The sequence below is a fragment of the Brassica napus genome, chromosome A8, assembly GCF_020379485.1.
Source record: "Brassica napus cultivar Da-Ae chromosome A8, Da-Ae, whole genome shotgun sequence".
Taxonomy (NCBI): domain Eukaryota; kingdom Viridiplantae; phylum Streptophyta; class Magnoliopsida; order Brassicales; family Brassicaceae; genus Brassica; species Brassica napus.
In genome coordinates, this window is record NC_063441.1 from 14329986 (window position 1) to 14343191 (window position 13206).

Consider the following 13206-nt stretch of genomic DNA (forward strand, 5'->3'; position numbering starts at 1 on the left):
ATAAAAAGTGATTTTAGCCTAGTGGTTTTATGAGAAATTACCAGTGCTGGAGGTGCTGGGTTCAATTACCCCTGACCGCTTTTTTCTTTATTTCGGCCCCAAATATAAAATGGGACACGTGTCACTCCCATAACGCACAACTTGATGATATGGCATCACAGGGGAGAGGCGAACATATTTTTTTATATATATAGATTGTTTCAAAATTAATTTATTTTACATTTTCAGTGCACTGTTTAATAGTATATTGTAAACTTAAAAAACAAATTTATTGAAATTATATTGATTAAAACTTATGGAAAATAGTTAATTTCAGTAGTAATCAAAGTTTTATATATTTTTAGTTGTGTTGAAATTCCATAACATATGTTTTTCTGAATCAGGGAGGGAGTATCAAACAAAATTCACACTGAATCGGTCAAATAATTATGTTCAAGGTTTGTATAATTTGGCGCTGACGGTAGAGTTTGTATAGATTTAATGTTAATTTAGCGGATTCATAATTTTTGAAAATTTAATCGACTAGTATAAAACAAGTGGATAATACTCACCATAAGTTAACTAATGGGCTAAAAAAAAGGGAGTCTTTTTTTAAAACCAGAAAAAAAAATTCATGCCAGCGACTAAAACAACCTCTGTGATATGCAAAATTCGGATTTTTTTTTGGGCAAAATTCGGATTTTCTTATCACAAAATACAATGAGAAGTTATATATGGAATTATTGCTCACACTCTATCGTAATTAATTATTGAAATACGGACCAGCTTTCTTTAGCAACTGAATTAATGTTAGATCGAAATGCAAATTAAACGTCCAATTCGTAGAAATCCAAGTATTCGTACCATTTAAAACATCCGAACGATTGAATGTTCCGTTTTCTAGTATAAAGTATAAAGTATAAAGTATAAACCTACTAGTATAAGAATCCTTACGAAAGCAAAACCTCTCGCCTATTACCCTTTTCTTTTAAACTGGACCTAAATTTCTTAGTCTTTTTATACACATTGTTAAATTGATCTTAAGAAAGTGATGTCGCTGCCAGTTGACGACCAACAAAGATATTTGGTCACGCTGGATATTGTTAACAATCCATAAACATTAATAAGATTGTTGCTGGTGAATAAAATAGTTAGGGCTCGTAGAAAAATTAATTAAATACTCCTAGTGTTTGTGAAAAAACTATTTGCATAACTCCCAGTGTAATGTTCACTACAAAGAAAACATCGGCATACTGAGGGAAAAAATTGTCGGTATGTCGTCGGAATAACGCTATTCCGAGGACATACCGACGAAAACAGTCCTCGGAAAAATCTCCTCGGAAATTCATATTTCCTCGAAATTCTGTCGGAAATTTCCCTCGATCCCTCGGAAAATTCCAAGGAACTTCGGTCCCTCCGAAAATTCCGAAGAACTTATGTCCCTCGGAAAATTCCGAGGAACTTATGTCCCTCGGAATTTTTCGAGGAACTGCATTCCCTCGGAATTTTTCGAGGAACTGCATTCCCTCGGAATTTCGAAAAAATTTATTTTTTTAAAAAAAATTAAAATTTTTGAAATTTAAATTCGAAAATTTAAAATTAAAATTAAAATTGAATAAAACATAAAACATTAAAACATAATAGATAATATTCAAAGTTAAATAAAACATTCCGAGTTTTTGGTAAAAAAAAAAAAACTACGGGTCTTGAATGTTCGGGAACACCTCGTTCGGGTACATCCTCTTCATCATCTCCATCATCTGCTCGTGCAGCCTCTTCTGGGTCTCATAGCCCGCCTGTTGAGCTGCCATCTGGGTCTCCAACGCAGATATCCGATCATCCTTATCCTTCACCTGAGCCGTAAGAACTTCTGGATCAACATATGGCGGTGGTGCAGAAGAAGGAGCAGCTGACCGGGAGCGACGACCCAAACCGACCAAACGTCCCTTCTTCTTTGGAACCGACTGAAATATAAATAACCAAATTTAGATAACATAAATTGATGATAAAATAAAAATCAAGAAATAAATAAATTGAACTTTTAAAAAAAAAAAAACTTACCGATTCAATGATTTCGTTGATTCGAACCCGGGACAAGTTGGTCGAAGCCGTCGAATCGTCATCATCGGTTTGAAGCTGAGACACTTCGTCATACACCTGAGTTTGGACCAGGTCGACCACGTCCCTCACAAGACCATCATCAATCTGGCCGGTCTTCTTGTTGGTATACGCCCTTTTCATTAGGACGAGATCATCAACCGGCTCGCCCTCATTTTCTTCCGCCTTGAAAAAAATAAATTAAACAAACATTAGAAATTTGAAAAAATGCACAAAAAATAAAATTCTGAAACTTAAATAATTGAAGAAAAAGCGGTTGAACTTACCATGCGATATGCGAGAGTGGCAATAGATTGAGCACCCAAGTTATGCTTGTAGATGCCCTTCCCTTTACGGTCGCTCCTGCGGTTGTTGGAGTTGGTGGAAGAAGTTTCTTTCGTCTCTTCCTTATCCCAATGCGCACACAACTCCTTCCAGACCGTGTCGTTCATCGACTTTGGGACCTTTTAATTTTAAAAAAAAAGTTTAATAATTTAAAAAATAGTTTAATAAATTAAACATTGTTAATAAATTAAAAACTGCCTTGTTTACTTCCCACTTCTTCTTCCACTCGTACATCTGCTTCTCATAGTTGTCCATAACTTTATGGACAAAATGGTGATAGATAGAGAGCGTATCATCGGAATTCCAGTTGAATTCTTGCTGAAATAGTTTAAAAATAGTTTTTAAGCACAAAAATATAAAATAGTTTAATAATTACAAAAAAAGTTTTAATAAATAAAAAATAGTTTAATAATTAAAAAATAGTTTTAATAATATTTAAAATGTTTAATAAATATAGAAAATAGTTTAATAATCACAAAAAATAGTTTTAATATATAAAAAATATAAGTAAAAAATTTGAATACTTACCGCAAACTGACGAAACCACAGATGCTGCTTCTCGGGAGGGAAATCAGTGAAAGTCGGATGTCCCTTGTCGAGGGCCGAGTACATCATACGGTTGATCCATGCGCTGATCCCGTTCCCGGATCGGTTGAACCTAATAAAAAGAACAAATTATTAATAATCAATCAAATTTTAAGGAAAAAAATAAAAGTTTAATTACCATGTTTGACCATGTCTATGTGGATACTCAGTGAGATAGGGAAGATGGTCACGACCGGGCTGTCGAACCAACTGCGCAATACTCATCACTCCCGGAGGACCCAGAGGAGCAGGAGCGGGTGCAGCAGCGGGAGCGGGAGCCACAGGAGCGGGTAATGGAGAGGGAGATGTATGGTAGGAGCTGTGGGGCGAAACGGATTCCTGAACATGGCTGGACGAACCCCGAGACTGGCTCCCCATACCACCCCGGCTACGACGCTGACGAGGCCGGATCTGATCATCATTAGACCTGTAAATTAAAAAAAAACATATTTAAAAAATTAGTTCTAATAATTTTAATTAAAAAAAAAACAGTTTAAATAAAAAATAGTTAAAAAAATAGTTTTTAATCAGAAAAATATAAATAGTTTAATAATTAACAAAAAAAGTTTTAATAAATAAAAAATAGTTTAAAAATTAAAAAAATAGTTTTAATAAATCCCAAAAACAGTTTAATAATTACAAAAAAATAGTTTTAAAAATATTTAAAATGTTTAATAATTACAAAAAATAGTTTTCATAATATTAAAAATGTTTAATAAATATAGAAATTTATATTTTATATATAAAATACATAAAACGTTTTATAACCACAAAAAAATGATTTTAAATATTATATATATGATGCAGAACAAACACCAGCATCATAAATCGTACTCGAACGTCTCCTCTTCTGAGTTGTGAATGCATATCCTCGAGTACAAAATCTTGGATATGACTTCACAACAAAGTTTGGTCCAACGACCATCTCGTGTATCCAATCGTCAAATATTTCACCTCTGGCCAAACCAGTACTCACATAAGTAAACATCCATCCACCAAATTCTCTCTGCTTCATTTCTTCTAGTTCGTCCTCTGTGGCATATCTATATTCGAACCGCTTTTCTGCCATGAAAATTCTCTCATATTGAAGAACATCTTCGCAGTTGGTGAGTAAATATGTTTGCAAATGACTGCGCTCCTGATCAGTAAGTCGACGGTCCTTTGGTTTTCCGCTAAGTCGTCCAACGTCTGTGAAAATGTCTGAAACCTTCCAATGATATGTTGCCCGTTCGCCTCTATCATCATGTCGAGCAGGTCTTCTGTTTTTGGTCTGAACTTCTGCTGGAAAGTAGTACTCGGCAAAGTTTGAAGTTTCTTCATTGATCATCTGTGCGACTATAGAACCTTCCACCCTACTTAAATTTTTCACCATCTTCTTCAAATGGAACATATACCGCTCATACAGATACATCCATCTATACTGCACAGGACCACCAAGTTCGAATTCTCTTACCAGGTGAATAACAAGATGCTTCATAACATCAAAAAAATGAGGGATGAAATATCTTCTCAAGGTTGCACTGAATCACGGCTATGTTAGTCTTGAAATTTTCAATACCTTCAAGAGTCACTGATCTCGTGCATAAATCGCGGAAGAAACTACTTATCCCTGCAATTGCTTCATGAACATTTCGTGGTAATAGTTCCTTGAAGGCAAACAGAAGGAGGCGCTGCATCATTACATGGCAATCGTGGCTTTTCAAGCCAGTAAACTTTCCTTCCTTTCTGTCGATACAGTTACGCAAATTAGATGCGTAACCGTCTGGAAATTCCACATCGTTTGAAATCCAATCAAAGAACGCATCCTTTCCCGCTGCATCAAGTCGGTATATGGGAAAAGGAGCCCTACCATTCTCATCAACATGAAGTTCTGAACGAGCACATATATCGACTAAATCCAGTCTTGACTTCAAATTATCCTTTGTTTTACCTTGAACATTAAGGATCGTGTTCATGAGATTGTCAAAAAAGTTATTCTCAATATGCATGACATCTAAATTATGCCTTAGTAGATGATCCTCCCAGTATGGCAGATCCCAAAAAATACTTCTTTTGTGCCAGTTATGTAGGTCTCCAACACCATCTACCGAAAAACGCTCATGTCCACCGACGTCTGGCGTCTTTTCTGCACCAAAATTTCTAAGTTGTGTCTTCAAATCTTTCCCACGAATTTCCGGAGGTGGACTGTCAAACACCCTCTTGTTCTTCGTAAACAAATTCCTACTTCTACGATATGGATGATCTGGTGGTAGAAATCTCATGTGACAGTCAAACCAACACGTTTTCCTTCCGTGTTTTAGTTGGAAAGCATCAGTGTTATCTTGACAATATGGACATGATAGCCTTCCAAACGTTGTCCATCCAGATAACATACCATATGCTGGAAAATCACTTATTATCCACATTAGTACTGCCCGCATTTGAAAGTTTTCTTTATACGAAACATCGTATGTTTCAGCACCTTGAGCCCATAGTTGTTGCAACTCATATATTAGTGGCTGAAGAAACACATCAAGTGATCTCTTAGGATGCTCTGGTCCGGGAACGAGAATCGAGAGAAACAAAAACTATCGTCGCAAGCACAAGTTTGGGGGTAGGTTGTATGGTGTAAGAATGACTGGCCATAGAGAATACTGTCTTCCACTCTTGCCAAACGGGCTGAAACCATCAGTACATAATCCAAGGTAGACATTTCTTCTGTCATACGCAAAGTCGGGATACTTTGATTGGAAATGCTTCCACGCTTTTGCATCTGAAGGATGTCTGATCTCACCATCTGTTGAGTGCTCCGCATGCCATCTCATTGGTTGCGCTGTGCGTTCAGACAGATACAGCCTCTGCAACCTTTCCGTCAAAGGCAAATACCACATCCTTTTATATGGCACTGGAACTCTTCCACTCGTATCTTTATAACGAGGCTTCCCACAAAATTTGCATGAAACCCGCTGTTCATCCGCCCTCCAATAAATCATGCAGTTGTCTCTGCATACATCTATTACCTGATACGATAAACCAAGACCAGCTACGAGTTTCTGAACCTCGTAGTATGAGCCAGGAGCTACATTATCTTCGGGTAGAATACCTTTTACATAATCAGCAATCGCATCCACACAGTCTTCAGCCAAATTATAATCCGTCTTAATGCCCATCAATCTTGTAGCAGATGATAAAGCTGAATGACCATCTCTGCAACCTTCGTACAATGGTTGCTTTCCAGCATCCAACATATCATAAAATCTCCTAGCTTTGGCATTGGGTAAATCTTCCCCTCTAAAATGATCATTTACCATCTGCTTAGTACCTACACCATAATCTACATCCGTTCTAATTGGTTCTTCTAATCTAACCGCTGGCTGAGGTTCGCTAGTACTACCATGTTCATAATCAGTTTCCCCATGATGATACCAAATTTTGTAACTTCGTGTAAACCCACTCAAATATAGATGAGTTCAAACATCCCACTCTTTAATAACCTTTTTATTTTTACAATTAGAGCAAGGACATCTTAACATACATGTTTTTGCTTCCGGTTGTCGGTGAACTAACCCCATGAATTCGGTTATACCTCGTTGGTATTCTTCCGTAAGCAATCTCGTGTTCGGATTCAAATGAGGTCGATCGATCCAAGAATGAAAATAATTTGAAGAAGACATGTTTTTTATGAATCAAATTCGTGTGTAAAGAGAGTGAGAGGGAGGATGAAGATATGGAGTGAATGAAGAGGAAGAGGGGTGCTTGTATTTATAGTTGAAATCCTGCCGACAGACCGAGGAAATTCCGACGGAATTCCGATGCCAACGGCTAATTCGTCGGAATTTCTTCGGAATTTTTAAAATCCCCCAACGGCTCTCCAACGGCTCTCTAACGTCTATAATATTTCCTCGGAATTCATCGGTTTTTTCCGAGGAATACAATTTTCCTCGGTATTCCATAAGAATATTCCGACGGAATGAAATTTCCTCGGAATTCCGTCGGTATATTCCGAGGAAATTCCGAGGATACCAAATTTTGTGTTTCCTCGGAATTTCCTCGGAAATTCCTCGGTATATTCCGAAGAATTCATTTTCCGTTGGGACGTCCGTCAGAATACCGCTGTTTTCTTGTAGTGGTTATTAGATATCAGCGTCGGTTGATCTTGGATCTAGAGAACATTAGGATTTGGTCCGATCCTCCCAATTAACTATAAAACTCTAATTAATAAAACAAAAATTTAAATAAAAGTATAAGTAACAAAATATTTATTGAAAGACAAAAAACATAAATTAGTTTTTGAAAAATAAGAATTAACAAATAAAAACAAGCCTTTTATTAACCAATAAAATAAATTTCTAAAATATATGGGTCTTTCGTGGCTGGAAAAAAAATCAGATAGTTGTAGACTTGTAGTTTATTGATCCTAGGTGGAGTAATAAGACCATCTTTAAGTCATCGTCCAAAACTTCTCCTCGGATAATTCTACATGACGACGTCCCCATGATGACATCATTACTTTGCATATATATGCATGATGCAATTCAATAACCTTACGTGTATTTTATTTGTCTTTAGTTTCTGGAAATTTGCTCTGATCCAGTAGTGTTACGTCTAACGAAATAATATAAAATGCCAAAAACGGAGAAAGAAAACTTTAAATGATTTCAAACCTCCTGAAATCATAATTTTCAAACTAACTTTCACGTTTTAGAATTTTGAGCCTTTTCTTTTGTATATGGGAGACTACTCAAAGTTGATATCAAGAAAATTATTTAAATCTCATATAGGATTTAGACACGTGTTTATCTGAATACAATTCATTTAATCGGGTTAACTGCAATACTTTTTTTTTTTGAAAAAGTTTAACTGCAATACTTTACTTGTCCAACTTCTAAACAGAACAAAAATATTGGATTTTGGGAGTTGTTATGACAGATTTAGATTATTTACTTATTTATTTACGTGCATTTGAATAAACGGGAGAGTAGTGCACAGATTCTGAAAGACATATGGAATTAGTGGAGGAAGGATCATTAATTATAACCATTCCAAAAATAGTTGCTATTAGTTTGTACGAAATAAGCTATCGATTGACTCGAAGAAGCTCACAGCCATCACATGTGAATATAATAGGTAATACTATATTTGAGAAACACTTTAAGTTGATAAAGAGTCAAGCTAAGTAATACTTCAAACAGAACCAACTGGAATAATAATGTATTTTTAGTTGAAGATTTCTTGAAATATCATTGCGGATTTCAACCCCAAAAAAAAAAAATCCCATAGAAAATAGAACAGTTAGCGATGTGCTAGTAAGTATAACCAGAGATTAGCAATATTGTTTTTGTTTTATGTTAATTAGTAAGTATAGCTAGAGTCTAGTTGAGTAGTTGTTCTGTTCCAATTCATGGGACTTTTAGCCAAAAATAATAGTCCATGCACGTGTATTTTCTGAATGGTGGTTAAGCATTCACGATTCAGCAGCCTCGTACGCAAGTTACCCCTACGTCATCCTGTATGCATCACGCATGCATACGCTTTTGTCCTTTCTTTTTCTTTATCAAAAATTTAAATGACTTGCGTCGTGGAATTGTTGAAAAGTAATGATTTTAAAATTGTGGGAGATGACCTAACATTTCCTTCAAAACAATAAAACATTTATTAAAACTTTGAAACAAAACAAAACATACAATACAATCTTTGTAAAAGTGGTGTAAGGAGACACTCCGATACTAGGTCACAATCTTGTGACAACAAGACCGAACAGTAACAAACGGAAACGAGTAGTCCTCAAACAAACCAAATCAAATAAAAAAAACATACTGAAATTCTCTCTGAACAAAGATCTAATAAAAAGTCACATCATAGATATACTAATAGAGGTATAGGTAACATCGAAACCACCAAAATTAAATAGAAATGAAGAACACAACAGTTTCGCCACCAAACTATCGTAGTACATGTCCATCGTTCTTGCTCCGCCTTGAAGCTTTAAGAGCAAAAATAAGAGCCTTCTTCAGTCTTGTGGTCTTTTAATTTGCAGTTTTTTTTTTGTATTTGTAAAACTAACATCTCTTCTTCCACGGGATGAGTCTTGCCCTATTATCACAAGAGAATGAAACAGTGCTCACAAATTAACACTCTCGAGTAGCTTCATCGTCCCTTTGGTCGTTTTTCTTTTTTACCCTTAGTGCTTCTTTGTTTTATATTTGTCCATGTAGTGGGAACGGTGCAGATAAAATATGAAAAAAACTTGGGTTCACCCCTTATGGTGAATTCTCTAATTCACCTCATCCTTCTACACCAATTAAAGTGCCACGTAAGATTAATAAAAAAAGGAAATAAAATTATAAAAAAAGAAAACAGATGAAAAAAAAAAACGTCGCCTTGTAACAAGAAGAGAACGTGATCTTTTGACTCATCTTTTAGGTTTTCAGCTTCACATCAATTCCCAATTCACATATGAAGAAGATAATGTGATATTTGATTACTAATCCTACGACATATTGATATATCTCATCATCAATTCCCAATATATTATCATGAAATAAATCCTAAACTAAACCCTTAGATTCTAAATCCAAACCAGACTCTAAATTTAAATTTAAGATTTAAATTTAGAATCTAGAGTTTGGTTTACGGTTTGGGTTTAGGGTTTAAGATTTGGGTTTAGGATATAGGATTTGGATTTAGTGTCTAGAGTTTGGGTTTACAATTTAGAGTATATGGTTTGGGTTTATGGTTTAGGTTTAAGATTTACGGTTTGGGTTTAGGGTCTAGGACTTGAGTTTAGGGTATAGAGTTTAGGTTTACAGTCTAGTTTTTGGGTTTAGCGTATATAATTTGGGTTTAGGATCTAAGATTAGGGTTTAGGGTATAGAGTTTGGGTTTAGGGGTTTGGATTTAGGTTTAAAATTTAGGATATATGGTTTAGAATTTAAGATTTAGGGTTTAGCTGGAAGTTAGCGTCGTTAAAATTAGCGTTTTTATTTTTTGTAGCTATATTTTATTTTATTTATTATTTTTAATTAATAATCTATGTGTGGTGTGAAGGGGTGAGGTGAATTTAAAGGTTCAGCCCAGGGTGAACCTAAGTTCTGTTCGATAAAATATTACTATTAGCCGACACCGTTTCACTTTTATGCAAACGATGTCGTTTCGTTTTATTGTAACTCTTACTCAATTCGTCTGCTTCTGGGTTATCCAGGAACCACCAACTAATCCGTCCTTCGTTTCGCGTGAGACAACGGTAAGAATCGATATTGAAACTGGGCATGTACGTTTTATCTGTGCACAGAGGGATTGCATGTTTGATCTTAATTAGTTTCTAAGCGATTTGGTTGTGGATAGTGTTGTTACTCTCTCAATTTTGATCTATGGATCTTTGTTTTAGATGTAAAGTTATGTCAATGCTGAAAAGTTTCAAACTTTGACAATAATAAGTATGTTTCTTCTTTTTGCCTTGTTTTTAAACTCAGGAGGAGCATGAACGTTGAGCTCGTGTTATAACTCTTAGGGGCAAAACAACACTGAGAAGTGATGAAGATTGCTATTGAAGGGTGTATGCATGGAGACCTTGACAGTGTGTACAAGACAATCCAACACCATGAACAGGTCCACAACACTAAAGTTGATCTCCTCCTCTGCTGCGGCGATTTCCAGGTTAACTCTATGAATAGTATTTGTTATCCATGGAAGTTTCTTAGTGTTGAAAATTGTCTCTAGGCTGTGAGAAATGAGAAAGACATGGATAGCCTTAGCGTACCTATAAAATACAGAGAGATGAAGTCCTTCTGGAAGTACTACTCCGGCCAAGAAGTTGCCCCGGTTCCCACCATTTTCGTCGGCGGGAATCACGAAGCTTCAAACTACTTGTGGGAGTTGTAAGTTGTTTACTAACCTTTTACTCCGTCTTGACTAGGATTCTGAAGCTGAAAAATGTGTTCTTGATGATGACTACTGGTTGGCTGTTGCTCTAGGTACTATGGTGGTTGGGCTGCCACCAATATCTACTTTTTAGGTTATGCCGGGGTTGTGAAGTTCGGTAATCTTCGTATTGGAGGCCTTTCTGGTATTTATAATGGCCGAGATTACTGTTCAGGTTAGTCTCTCAGACAGGAGCCATAGTCCAGTTCTTTAAATAGAAAAAAACGGATTTATGAGTTGTTTTTCTATTGTGAGTAGGACACTATGAGCGGCCGCCATATAACAGGAACACTATTAGATCAGTCTATCATGTTCGTGAGTATGATGTCCAGAAGTTGATGCAACTTGAAGAGCCGCTTGATATATTCCTCTCACACGACTGGCCTGTTGGAATCACTGATTATGGAGACTCAAAAGCCTTACTTTCAAGAAGAGGTAAATAGTGATAAATTTATTCTGAAAATGTTTCTGCTTCTTCGTTTTGGTTTTGAGATGATTGGAACTAATTGGACCAAATCTGTTACAGATCCAGGCTAGAACTCTTGGAAGTAAACCAGCGGCTCTACTGCTAGAAAAACTGAAGCCACGGTATTGGTTTTCAGCTCACTTACACTGCAAATTCGCTGCTTCTGTTCAACACAAGAGCGATGGATCTGTGACAAAGTTTCTTGCCTTGGATAAATGCGGTCCAGGGAAAAAATTTCTACAGGTTCTTCATCTCTTCTCTCTCCACCTTCTTTTCAAGCAAAGGATATCTTATAACTTCTTATGATGTTCGTTAGATCATTGAAATCGAGTCAGAGCCTGGACTTTTTGAAGTCCTATACGACGAAGAATGGCTAGCAGTAACACGAATGTTCAATTCTGTTTTCCCACTAACAGAGAGACGTGCAAATTTCAGGTATACCACTTACTAAGACATGTTTATATCTCTCCCATTCATCTTTTTACTCACGTATTGTTTTTGCGGAAATAGCTCTGCGTCAATGAATATACAAGAGAGCCGCGAGTGTGTGAGAAAAAAGCTAGAGGAAAGGCAATTTAAACCTTTTGAGTTTGTAAGGACAGTCCCTGCACATAACCCTTCACAGCGTATCTTTGATTCCATGCCTGGTAAGTTAAATGCGCTGGATATGTTAGAGGATTATGTACAAAAAAATAATTGGTTAACATGTTTTATCTTGTGGAATTGTGTAGATATCCCGCAGAATCCTCAGACTCTGTCTTTGTTAGAGCTCCTTGGTCTTCCATATCTCCTTGATTCTTCACCAGTAACAGGGGAAAGAACCGCGATCCCTGCTTCACCGGCTCCTCCATCAGGTAAAGATTATGGCTTTCTTGATATATTCTGTGAAAGTTGTTCATTGACTCATTCTATCTGATTGTAATGAAACTGTATCAAGCACCAATGAAAGATATACCTTTAGTGCAAATATCAAGAAATGAAACATGTATGGTTGTGTATTGCAGACTTTCAAACGTATGATAGTGAAGAAATTCCAATCGATGATATTGATGATTTGGAAGAGATAGCAGAAGCAAAAGCCGACGACCCTACAAGAGAATAGGCATTAATCATATCTTCATTCCAATGGTCAGAATCTTTCTCTTGGTAATTTATGCTTGCTTAATCGTCAATCTTGGAATTAGTGGGTATTTTGTGATTAGAAAACGAGGTTTTTGTTCCTACAAATGAATCATAAAATGTCTAACATATGCAGTTAGTTATGTTCAACCACCATTTTTTCGAGAAAGCTGAGCACTTTTGTCTTTCTTCCTGAAGTACATTGGCTTGGGAAGTTACTATCCGAGGAGGGTGATGGAAGAAGCTGCACGAGGAAGAGAAACTCCAAAAGGCAAAATCTTCTTGGTGTGGAAGAGAAAGAGTATGCTTATGAGACCATTGAGGAGTTGATCGATGTGATGAAAGTTGTCCCGTTCGAACCATGAGCAAGAATGAAACCTGATTTTTTTTTTTTTTTTGGTTATTAGTTATATTTTGTCTGTAGTCTTTTTCACTAGATTTGGAGTTTTGGTTGCTTCTAAATTTTATAGCACAATTTAGCTTACTAACCTTTTCACTAAATTTCTCTAACTAGAGAGTATCTTCAACTCTTTTTTTATATTTGAAGTATACTTCTACTTCTTATGTGATCAAAGAAAATAAATAATTCCAAAATTTAAGCTTCATATTGAAGATGTGCTGACTCGAATAACATGGCAGCACAAAAATTAAATAATTTACACTTTGGCTTATGGGTACTCTGTAAGGTTATTTTGATGCATCGCAAAGCGGTAAGG

At 36.1% G+C, this 13206-nt stretch overlaps 1 pseudogene; it reads left to right on the forward strand.

Moving 5' to 3' along the window:
• Positions 1-10110: 10110 nt before the first annotated feature.
• LOC106424195 lies at positions 10111-13068 on the forward strand (annotated as a pseudogene).
• The last annotated feature ends 138 nt before the right edge of the window (positions 13069-13206 follow it).